Source organism: Hemiscyllium ocellatum, chromosome 12 (assembly GCF_020745735.1).
Source record: "Hemiscyllium ocellatum isolate sHemOce1 chromosome 12, sHemOce1.pat.X.cur, whole genome shotgun sequence".
Taxonomy (NCBI): Eukaryota; Metazoa; Chordata; class Chondrichthyes; order Orectolobiformes; family Hemiscylliidae; genus Hemiscyllium; species Hemiscyllium ocellatum.
The window spans coordinates 83,993,654-84,004,842 of record NC_083412.1 but is presented as its reverse complement, the minus strand read 5'-3'; the positions used below and the strand labels follow the sequence as shown (position 1 = coordinate 84,004,842).

General features: G+C 41.5%; 1 protein-coding gene across 1 annotated transcript in view; it reads left to right on the top strand.

Annotated features, from left to right (window-relative positions):
* Positions 1-311: 311 nt before the first annotated feature.
* Positions 312-11,189, top strand: part of ttc3 (tetratricopeptide repeat domain 3) — a 121,932-nt gene continuing 111,054 nt past the window's right edge. Inside the window, exon 1 of the mRNA XM_060833812.1 lies at positions 312-382. The gene's annotated coding sequence lies outside the window, so the exon portion shown is untranslated. The remainder of the gene's footprint in view (positions 383-11,189) is intronic.

Here is an 11,189-nt window from a genome sequence, read left to right as displayed (position 1 = left end):
TTCTGTGCATGCACACGCAAGCAGCTGAGAACGAATCACCAGATAATTCGATCAGCCTCCCAACTTTACAGTCCGCTCCACAATCAGCTCAAACATAAAGAGACATTGCATGCGCCCACTCTATTCCCCAGATGCTGCCCTGTTTATCTCAGGTGGGCAACATCTGCAGCATTTTCTTTCTGGTTGCAGCGATCAATCCGGCCGCCAGAGGGGGCCGTGAGAGCCAGGGACGTCACAACGGGACGCGACGGCCACGTCACAGGAGCCGGGAGAAGGGGCGGGCCGGACCTGATGGGAACTGGACGGGGCGGAAGTGACGCAAGGTGTAGTGCGTCGCGGCTGGCAGTTTGAAGGATCCGGTCAGCGACTGACAGCAGAAAAGGTAAGAGACGGTGTGTGGGGGGGGGGACTGAGGGAGGAGGCGGCGGGGAGGGGGATCGGAATCTTAATCGGAGGTGGGGGGGGGGGGGGGAAGAGGAGAAGGTGGAATGGGTGGGGGAGGGGGAAGAGAAAGGGGGGGTGGGGGGTGGAAGAGATGGGGGGGTAGGGGGTAGAAGAGAAGGGGGGGTGGGGGTAGGGGGTAGAAGAGAAGGGGGGGTGGGGGTAGGGGGGTAGAAGAGAAGGGGGGGTGGGGGTAGGGGGTAGAAGAGAAGGGGGGGTAGGGGGTAGAAGAGAAGGGGGGGTAGGGGGTAGAAGAGAAGGGGGGGTGGGGGTAGAAGAGAGGGGGGGTGGGGGTAGAAGAGAAGGGGGGTGGGGGTGGGGGTAGGGGGGTAGAAGAGAAGGGGGGGTGGGGGTAGGGGGGTAGAAGAGAAGGGGGGGTGGGGGTAGGGGGGTAGAAGAGAAGGGGGGGTGGGGGGTAATCAGGGGTGGGGGAGGAAGGGGAGAAGAGAAGGGAGTGTTAAAGTACGGATTTGAGATGGCCCTTGTGGACTCAACCTGTAAGCCTGTCTTGGTTTGTCCCAGAGATCGTACTCTGGTAGCCTGGAATAAAAACCTCTTATAGACAGTTTAGTTTAATTTTAGTCATCCCATTTATTTACCAATAGCATTACTGTTACAACATAACACTGGTACCTATAACCCGAACTAACTAAGTTCTGATAACCCAGGAGAGTAGGATATGAGCTCTTCGAGAACTCTGCTGTGCTGTCACAAAGTGGCTTCCTTTATACAAAAAGTTGACAAACACACTGCATGTTCTTAGTTAGACAGATAACAGTGAAAGATAATAATTTGTAAGGAAGAGAAGTTAATTGATAGGTCTGTGTGTGCTTGACTGATCACTCCTACAGGCCCTGAGCCATTCATCAGGTGAGAAAAACAAATCCAGTCAAATTAGGCATCTGCTCGTGAGATAAGTTCCTATCAGAAAGAAGGGCCAGTCTGAGCTAATTGGAAGTGTTTATAAGATAAACTTGCCCAGCTGGCATGTCAGATACCATTTTTTTACAAAATGGCTTCTTAGCAAGGAGGGCAAACTTTTGACCATAAAATGGCTTCCTGACAGATTGTGTCAGAATCACTTTTTAAGTTAGGAGCAGACTCCTGCTTTTTAGCTTAAGCACAGAACCATTCTATAACTGAGGCTGACATGTTACTGAAAGGTTTACTTAAATTCATTCATTAGTCTCGAATTAAACATGCTTTCTTTTCAGGGTTGTGATTCAAATTCAAATAAGACATAAGATCTGATTTAGTTAGAATTGACAGTGGGGCTTTCGGTCTGTAAGAACAGCAAGTAAATTAAAGCTTCATCGATATTACCTATTACAGAGTTTGCATTTCATAACCAGTAATGACTACTCAAAATCATAATATCTCTGAATGCCATTAAATTCAATCCATAGCATGTAAGCACAAAAAGTTGATTTTTTACTGGCTTAGGCAGACTCAGTGCTAAAATGGTCTCTCCCCCTCCCTCTCTAATGTCCTTTTGAACTCTCAAGTCAGGGACTTGTAACAGAAAGATGTTTTCCCCTCTGCATCTGCCTACCTTACAAGAGTAATAAGAATCGATTATAATTGACAGGACCTCACTGTTAATAACAAGGCTTTTAATGATACCAAGTTTTGTTTCGAGGTCAGAATCAAACACTCTGATGAATTTCACAAGGGAATAGCCGTGAATTTTATCACTTGATGTCCGATTTACACAGATTCACTGATGTTAAGGCAAATGTTTTTAGTTGCCTTAGAGCATCCTGCCATCACTTGATGAGAACAGATGTTTTTATCTTCTGCATAACCCAGGTTCGCCCTTTTTGTGGCCTGACCATTCCTGCCTGTCGGCATATTTTCTCGTGTACAGCAAATGTGTTCTATAGTTCAGTATTACATTTTAGTCTAAATGTTGAAGGACAAGTTTTATGGCTATAGATTTTGTCAGGCGGAATCAGAGAAGGGGGAGAAAGAGGAAAGGGGGTGATCGGAGATCGGGGGGAGTAAGTGGAAGAGGGTGTGATCGGAGATGGGGGATAATGGGGGATAACTAGGAAGAGCTGCGCATGAGAGAGAACGGGAAGGGGAGTGAGTAAAAGAAAAGGTAATCGGAGAATTGGGTTGAGAGAAAGAGGAGAAATGGAAGTGGGGGGGGGGGGGGATGGCCAGGGCCAGCAAGGTGGAATTTCTACAAGTAAAGCATTGAGGTTTTCTACAGACTTCCATCCATCCATCCATTCACCCGTCCACGCACCCACAGAATGCTCCCGATGCTGCTCAAGGAGAATCCAACCTAGATCCATCACCCTAGTCAGCCCCAGTGTGGGGCAAGCGGCTCAGGGCTGCCTCTCATTCTGCCCCCCTCCCTAATTGGTCTGCCCTATCTCAGCCATGGGAATCAAGCTGTACAAGAGGAGCTCATTTCCCCGTCCTGACTTTGCTGTATCTTTGAAAGAGCCAAACAATTTACTCCACATTCTGTTCTCCTTTCCATTCTGGAAAATGCATCTCTCTTGAATAATTTCAGAACATGTCTTCCATCAAAAACAAAACAAAGTCAACCATGTATATTCCAAACCGAGATAGCTAGGTTTCCAGATGTTAAAGACTATGAGAAATATGGTTGTAATGTGGAAAAATGGCATTAAGGTCAGTCATCAGTGGTGATCTGTTTGAATGGCAGTGTAGACATGATGGAGTCTTTGTGCTCTTTCCAAAATGTTAATTTTAACGGAAGCTCTTGAAGAAGGTGGATTGTATTTTTATTTACAGTTTCAGGGGTAGTCATGGATTCATAACATTAGGAAATGTGGTTAATTTGTGTTCAAGGTCCTAACACAGCCACCTGTGCAGTAAATAAGCAGTCATGTGCCAGTCGGAATCTTTTATGCCTGACTGAGAAGGCAGATAAGAGGTCGGTTTAACATCTCACCTGAAAAATGATGCCTTTATATGCACAGTGTAGCACTTGATACTGCTCTGTGTTACTGACATAGATTATGTGTTCACAAATTCACTGTCTTGTACTTTATAGGATGAGTTTGAGACCTCAGTCAAAGATGACAAAATGGGAAAACAGGTTCTTGCTTCAATTGCTTCCACCCCACACTGTAATGTCTAATTGTATATTGTCATAGCCTCAGATTTTTCTCAGGGTCTTGCCTCATCCAATGAATGCATTCTTTCAGCATTCAATCTCTCCTGTTTTCCATCTGTGCCATGACAACTACAGAGGTGTTTTGTTAGGTTGTAGTTGGAGTGAAAAATGGAAAAGCTGCATGATAGGTTCACTAAGAAACTATCAAGAATAAAAAGTAGCAGTTAATGGTTAGGGTGATGCTTAGAGAAAGAAGTGTTGATATGGTCTACACTATATCTATGTTTGAATAAATGGTTAGGGTGATGGATGGGATGCTGATCAAGTGGGTCACTTTGTCCAGAGAAAGAAAAAATTGACAACAATCATAAAATCCTTACTAAGTGGAAGCAGGCCATTTGGCCGATAGAGTCTGCATCGACCTTCTGAAGAGCATCTCACCCTGACCAAACCCACCAACCACCTAAAAACACTGTCCCCATAACCCTGATATTTCCACTGACTAATTCATCTAACCTACACATTCCTGGACACTATGGACAATATAGTAAGGCCAAATATGGGAGGAAACCAAAGCACCGAGAAGAATCCAACACAAACCTGGAGGAAAACGTGCAAACTCCACACGGACAGTTGCCTGAGAGTGAAATCAAATCCAGTCAATGGCGCTGTGAGGTAGCCATTGACCCACTATGCTGCCCGTTAAAGCTTTTTCATTGGTTTATGGAGGGACATCTTCAAGATCATGATGGGTAATGATCAATTATGTAATGGTATATTTGTTCTTATCTCATTGACTGAAACGAAGGTTAAAATGATCACAGAATTGAAGAGTTTAGATTATAAAGTATCATCCTCCTCCAATTGGTCTGTCAAATTACTTGCCATTAGTTCTTGTTGAAGCAGAGTTTAAAGTTCCTATAAAAAGAGGATTTAAGTACAGTCGGTTCAGATATAATGTGATAGTTCTGTTCTCGTGCAATCTCGCACTATAAGAAAATAGCGCAATAGCAGCGCCATTTAAACTAATGGGGCTGGAATCACGTTATAGCCAATACAGGTGAGGGAAGTTTGCATTTGACAAATAACTGATCTAAATTCTTCAATCACATTAACTTTAATTCACGTTGAAGAAACACGCGTTACACCAGAACCAACCCAGAGCTCAGTATCATTGAGTCAGTTGAATTTAAATGTAATGAAGTTAAAATTGCTTCCATTCAGATAATGATGGCACCTTAGATGTGAGACAAGGAAAATTAACCTGTGTTATTGATTCTAATTGTTATTCAGAAATATACTAAAGAAATGGATGACTATAGAAATTGAAGGTTTGGTTAAGAAAAAGAAGGAAGCATATGTAAGGTATAGACAGCATAGATTGAGTGAATCCTTAGAAGAGTATAAAGGAAGTAGGAGTATACTTAAGAGGGCAATCAGGAGGGCAAAAAGGGGACATGAGATAGCTTTGGCAAATAGAATTAAGGAGAATCCAGAGGGTTTTTACAAATATATTAAAGACAAAACAGTAACTAAAGAGAGAATAGGGCCCGTCAAAGATCAGCAAGGTGGCCTTTGTGTGGAGCCACAAAAAATGGGGGAGATACCTAATGAATATTTTGCATCGGTATTTACTGTGGAAAGGATATGGAAGTAATAGACTGTAGGGAAATAGATGGTGACATCTTGCAAAATGTCCAGATTACAGAAGAGGACGTGCTGGATGTCTTGAAATGGGCAAAAGTGGATAAATCCCCAGGGCCTGATCAGGTGTACCTGAGAACTCTGTGGGAAGCTAGAGAAGTGATTGCTGGGCCTCTTGCTGAGATATTTGTATCATCGATAGTCACAGGTGAGGTGCCGGAAGACTGGAGGTTGACACACGTGATGCCATAGTTTAAGAATGGCGGTAAAGACAAGCCAGGGAAATATAGACCGGTGAGCCTGACCTCGGTGGTGAGGAAGTTGGTGGAGGGAATCCTGAGGGACAGGATGAACATGTATTTGGAAAGGCAAAGACTGATTTGGGATCGTCAACATGGCATTGTGCGTGGGAAATCATGTCTCACAAACTTGACTGAGTTTTTTGAAGAAGTAACAAAGAAGATTGATGAGGGCAGAGCAGTAGATGTGATCTATATGGACATCAGTAAGGCGTTCGACAAGGTTCCCCATGGGAGACTGATTAGCAAGGTTAGATCTCATGGAATACAGGGAAAGCTAGCCATTTGGATACAGAACTGGCTCAAAAAGTAGAAGACAGAGGGTGATGGTGGAGGGTTGTTTTTCAGACTGGAGGCCTGTGACCAGTGGAGTGCCACAAGGATCGGTGCTGGGTCCTCTACTTTTTGTCATTTACATAAATTATTTGGGTGTGAACATAAGAAGTACAGTTAGCAAGTTTGCAGATGACATCAAAATTGGAGGTGTAGTGGACAGCGAAGAGGGTTACCTCAGGTTACAAACAGAATCTGGACCAGATGAGCCAATGGGCTGAGAAGTGGCAGATGGAGTTTAATTCAGATAAATGCGAGGTGCTGCATTTTGGGAAAGCAAATCTTAGCTGGGCTTATACACTTAATGGTAAGGTCCTAGGGAGCGTTGCTGAACAAAGAGACCTTGGAGTGTAGGTTTATAGATCCTTGAAAGTGGAGTTGCACGTAGGTAGGATAGTGAAGAAGGTGTTTGGTATGCTTCCCTTTATTGGTCAGACTATTGAGTACAGGAGTTGGGAGGTCATGTTGCAGCTGTACAAGACATTGGTTAGACCACTGTTGGAATATTGCGTTCAATTCTGGTCTCCTTCCTATCGGAAAGACGTTGTGAAACCTGAAAGGATTCAGGAAAGATTTACGAGGATGTTGCCAGGGTTGGATGATTTGAGCTACAGGGAGAGGCTGAACAGGCTGGGGCTGTTTTCCCTGGAGTGTCGTAGGCTGAGGGGTGACCTTATAGAGGTTTACAAAATTATGAGGGGCATGGATAGGGTAAATAGGCAAAGTCTTTTCCCTGGGGTCGGGGATTCCAGGACTACAGGACATAATTTTAAGGTGAGAGGGGAAAGATATAATAGAGACCTAAGGGGCAACTTTTTCACGCAGAGGCTGGTATGTGTATGGAATGAGCTGCCAGAGGAAGTGGTGGAGGCTGGTACAGTTGCAATATTTAAGAGGCATTTGGATGGGTACATGAATAGGAAGGGTTTGGAATGATATGGGCTGGGTGAAGGCAGATGGGACTAGATCAGGTTGGGATATCTGGTCGGCATGCACAGGTTGGACCGAAGGGTCTGTTTCCATGCTGTACATCTCTATCCCTCTGAAAATATCAGACAACAGGATGGTTATGATGGCCTAGCCCACATAATATTCAACTACAGTCCTGATGCAGATTCAAAAAATCATGTTTCACCCTACCATGAAGTGACAAATGTAACTTGGTCCTTCCTGTTCTGAATTATGAATAGGTAGTGTGGAATTTTGAACTGTAAGGCAGTTTGATAGTTCTAATGAGTCATGACTGACGATCATTCTTCACGAGTAGCATGTGGGTTATCTTTGCATACAATTTAATAATTTCTCAAGCATACAATTTAATAACTTCCTTGCCACAGTGAAGCAAGAAGGGTTTGATTATATGATCACTCTTTTCTTTGTCTGGTCTATCTATATTGCATTATTTATTTCTGAGGAGGAAGTTGATTGTTGTAATTGGAATTTTTTATTCACTTATTCTGGGAAGAAATTTTCTTCCCACATGAGATTGGTCAACACTCTATCACGTCATGTTTTCTATGTGAAGCGGTAATTTACGGGAATATGGAGTCTGTTTCTAAAAGGGAAAATATTTTAGAACTCTTTTTTTCGAAATGATTTCTATTATGTCAAAACAACCTTTCTTCCATGTAGTCATGATTTGGAGATGCTGGTATTGGACTAGCGTGCTTCCAATTAAACCTGTTGGACTATAACCTGGTGTTGTGTGATTTTTAACTTTCTTCCATCTAGTCCCTGCTAGATCAGATCTACTGTGCAAAACTTAGCATTATTAAATTCTTTTGCCTGCCCTATCTTTGTACGGATTTACACAAGCTTTTAAGATCACTGCATTTTACTACATTTTAATTTCACTATTTATCCTACTCTATTTAATTTGAAGCTCTGAAAATTAGACTATGAACATTTATCTGAATTGCTCCCCCTTATTAAAAAAACAATCTGATAAAGTTGTATTCCTTAATTGCAGTTCATACAGTTAAGAATATTTTGGCTCTACCATCAATATTTGTCATTTTGAAGTTGAAGAGTGGAGCTATCCAAATATACCTAACATAATAGAATTATAATAGAAAATGGATGTACGATGTCAGGTGTACAGATCAGCATTCTCTTTTTCACACCTATTTTTAAAAAAGATTTTGTACGCCACCTTGCCCTGGCTACAAATATATAGTTACAGTATTACTACCTTGTGACTGAAGTAGGTGGAAACATAATGACAATAAAAACAGAAACGTGCTTGTGTACGATATGTACGTGACACTTTTACGTTGCCTGCCTGCTTGCTTTAGAATGGAAAGTGAAACTTCAAAAAATGTATTTTCAGTTTTAATTATGAGTAACAGACAAATCATGTAACAATGAAACCTGTACATGTGGCACCAAAACTCTAATAGGAGGGTGGAGTTGCAATAATATTTTGCATTCATGCCTGTACATTATATGTACCTACGTACGTAATGTGATTGCTGTAATGTTCCTTTTTCAAGGGGAAACTGATTAAACATATCTCCTAGCATCAGCATTTCTCTAGCTGTAGATAATAAGAATTTAGGGAAACAGAAGGACAGTACAAGATAAAAACCTTAACTACCTGTGAAGAAATCAAGAAGAAATTATGCAGTAGTATTTGGGTTGAGTGGATTTCAACATCGAGAAATGACAGAATTTAATTGTGGGTTTTGGAAAACACTCATCAATGGCTGGAACATGCTTCCTAGGTAAGAGACAATTACAGCAAGACACCCCTGCTTTTGTATTCGAAACTTGTTGCTAATAAGGCCAGCATATCATTTTTCTCCTTCAACTGGTGTATAAGAATACCCAGGTTGCATTGCACCTCCCCCTTCCCCAGTCTATTGTCATTCAGGTATTCTGTCTTCCTGTCTTTGTTACCAAAGTAGGTAACCTGAAATGCATTTGTCCACTCACTCAACCTGTACAAATCATACTGACACACCTCTGTATCCTCTTCACAGACCACCCTCTTACCCAGATTTGTGTCATCTGCAAAGTTGGGAAATACATTTATTTCTCTTATCTAAATAATTGTATGCATTGTGAATAGCTAGGGTCCAAGCCCAGTCACCTGTGGTACCCCACTAGTAACAGTCTGCCACTTGGAAAAAAGACCCATTTGTTCTAACTCCTTGTTTCCTGTCTGCCAATGAATTCTTGGTCCATGTCATAGAACATAGAACATAGAAGGATACAGCGCAGTACAGGCCCTTCGGCCCTCGATGTTGCGCCGACCGAATCCTACCTAACCTATACTAGCCCAATAACTTCCAAATGCCTATCCAATGCCCGCTTAAATGACCATAAAGAAGGAGAGTTCACCACTGATACGGGCAGGGCATTCCATGAACTCACAACCCGCTGTGTGAAGAATCTACCCCTAACATCTGTCCTATACCTACCACCCCTTAATTTAAAGCTATGTCCCCTAGTAACACCTGACTCCATTAGCGGTAAAAGGTTCTTAGTATCTACCCTATCTAAACCCCTAATCATCTTATACACTTCTATCAGATCTCCCCTAAACCTTCTCTTCTCCAATGAGAACAGCCCCAAGTGCCTCAGCCTTTCCTCATAAGATTTTCCTACCATTCCAGGCAACATCCTTGCACTATCCCAATTCTTTGCGCTTTAACTTTTCATGCTAATTTCTTATATGACCTTATCAATAGCCTTCTGAAAGTCCAAATAAGCTGCAACCACTGGCTTCCTCTTACCAAGTCTACAAGTTACATTCTCAAAGTTCCAGTAGATTTGTCAAGCATGATTTCTTTCATAAATCCATGGTGACTCTCTCCAATCATGTCACTGTTTCCTAAGTCTATCCTTTTACAATTACAGGTTATCATATGTTGATAATATTTTTTAACAGTTTGAATTTTAATTTAGTAGCATATGGATTTGGTCTATTTCTTTAGGTCAGTCTTTTTGAAACCATGATTTTAAACCAGTATGTATCAGAGGGCTGGTAACAGAAGCCATACTGAAGGATTATGGACATTTGTTGATGTTGTGGAGTTTTATGTCAGCAGAGAAAAGGCATTGAAAGACATTAGTCTTTTTGGTTTAGAATAATCAAGAATTGATATTTATTTAAAGCTTTTGGGTAATTCCATGGTGATCTAACTGAAGTCTGATATAAGAATTGATTTTACTCAAAAAAACAAGATTGTTTGGAGCAGGAAAAGGAATAAATTAGTTCAATGTAAGAATCTCAATTGTGAGAATCAAAGAAGATTTCTCAACTCTCCGATCCAAAACTGGCAGCATTCTACACCATTTATGAGGAACACCACAGCAACTCATCAAAGTTCCTTCCAAAGCGCATCTCAAAGTTGTGAACTTTACCACCCAAAAAAAAAGACAATACCCGCAAATTCCCTTCCAAGTCATGCAGCAGTTGTCCTTGGAAACCTGTTATTGTTCCTTCACTGTTGCTAGGTCCAAATCCTCGAATTCCATACTTAACAGCATTGTGTATACCTAACACAACATCCACTACAGCAATTTGAACAGGTGACTCATTGCCACCTTCTTCAGGACAGTAAAGATGTGCATTAAATGCTGGCTTTGCCATTGATCAAACATCTCATGAATTAAAAATTATATTTTTAAAAAGGATAAATATTCAAATTTCTGACCTTTTGAGTACTGAATTTTAGGAAGGGTTGATTTTCTACTGCCTTTGGAGTGAAATGCATACTATCTTTTGAAATATTTTTTCAGAATGTTAGGAAGTCTTAATCTATTCCCCATGTAATGTTGATCTTAGTAGGCAATGAGTCTTCCCCAATGACTTCTTCAGATCTACTGGTGGTAAGTAGGGAATTCAAGGATGCCTATTTTGACTCTGGATTTTAAGGATTCAATACCACTACATCTTGGAATAAGAAATAATATTGGTATATAGTATTCCTCCTATAAATTTAAAGTTGTGTCCAGAATCCATAAAACTTTGAAGGAAGCATAACATAAATGCTGCTTGTGTGAAAAGGTTTGTGCCATTTTGAGTAATGCTGGTAACTTTTAGTATCATGATTTTCATGGGAGATTAACAGCGTTCACAAAACAGGTTTTTTAGATTTTTTTATTTTTAAAATATAATTTTAACTTTCCCCTCCCTGTCTGCGAGTCATGACTATGGCAGATAGGACTGCAATCTGGCCACTTAGTCCTTGTCAGCCCAAACAGAAGGATAGAGTCTACCGAGGCTTTTCTCAGTGTCATCTGTGCAAGAGTGAATGTACCTTCTTGCTGAGTTTCAAATATCCATTCCTTGTTTAGGAGCTAATGATTGGTTTGGTTTTTCACTCAGATGGAGGAAGCTTTTGGTTTACGCAACTGGGAAATTGATTTCA